The following is a 1,343-nucleotide window of genomic DNA, read 5'->3' as shown; positions in this document are numbered from 1 at the left end:
AACGATTGAAGAAGCTCAAGAGCTTATAGATACTGTTGCTAGAAATCAACATTTGTACTCTAGCAATGAGTTCTCTACAAAAGAAGAAGTTATGGCAGTAGCCACTGATCCTAGTCCTCAAAAACAGATGATTGAGCTTAATCAGCAATTACACCTGATGACAAACCAGTTAGCAAAATTTAAAGAGATGCTCCAAGAAACTAAAATTGCTAACAAGAACATAGAATCACAGTTGAATCAGGCAAAACAGCAGCTATCTAAATAGATAACAGAAGAATGCCAAGCGGTTCAACTGAGGAGTGGGAAGACATTGAATAACACTGCTCAAAGTAGCAAAAAGCCAATAAAGGAACAATTGACAGAGGATAGCCAAATCACTATCCAAAATCCCTCTGAGGACAGTAAGAGCCCAGAGAGGAATACTCTTGGCGTTCAAACGCCAGAAAAGGGGGGAAGCTGGCGTTAAACGCCCATTCCCTACCCAGTTCTGGCGTTCAAACGCCAGAAAAGGGGGAAAAGTTGGCGTTAAACGCCCATTTTCCACCCAATCCCGGCGTTCAAACGCCAATAGAGAATCAGACACCTGAGAGTGCTGATAGTAACCCGTCTAAAAAGGCTTCTCCAACCACTTCTGTAAGGAATAAACCTACAGCAACTAAGGTTGAAGAATATAAAGCCAAGATGCCTTATCCTCAGAAACTCCGCCAAGCGGAACAGGATAAGCAATTTGCCCACTTTGCAAACTATCTGAGGACTCTTGAAATAAAGATTCCGTTTGCAGAGGCACTTGAGCAAATACCTTCTTATGCTAAGTTCATGAAAGAGATCTTAAGTCATAAGAAGGATTGGAGAGAAACTGAAAAAGTATTTCTCACTGAAGAATGCAGTGCAGTCATTCTGAAAAGCTTACCAGAAAAGCTTCAAGATCCAGGAAGCTTTATGATACCATGCACATTAGAAGGTGTTTGCACCAAGACAGCCCTGTGTGACCTTGGAGCAAGCATCAATCTAATACCTACATCCACTATCAGAAAGCTTGGGTTGACTGAAGAAGTTAAACCAACCCGGATATGCCTCCAACTTGCTGATGGCTCCATTAAATATCCATTAGGCATAATTGAGGACATGATTGTCAAGGTTGGGCCATTTGCCTTTCCAACTGACTTTGTAGTGCTGGAAATGGAGGAACACAAGAGTGCAACTCTAATCCTGGGAAGACCCTTCCTAGCAACTGGACGAACTCTCATTGATGTACAAAAAGGGGAAATAACCCTGAGAGTCAATGAAGATGAGTTCAAGTTGAATGCTGTAAAAGCTATGCAGCATCCAGACACACCAAATGA

This window comes from Arachis duranensis, chromosome 7 (assembly GCF_000817695.3).
Source record: "Arachis duranensis cultivar V14167 chromosome 7, aradu.V14167.gnm2.J7QH, whole genome shotgun sequence".
Taxonomy (NCBI): domain Eukaryota; kingdom Viridiplantae; phylum Streptophyta; class Magnoliopsida; order Fabales; family Fabaceae; genus Arachis; species Arachis duranensis.
Note: the sequence above shows the minus strand (reverse complement) of the source record.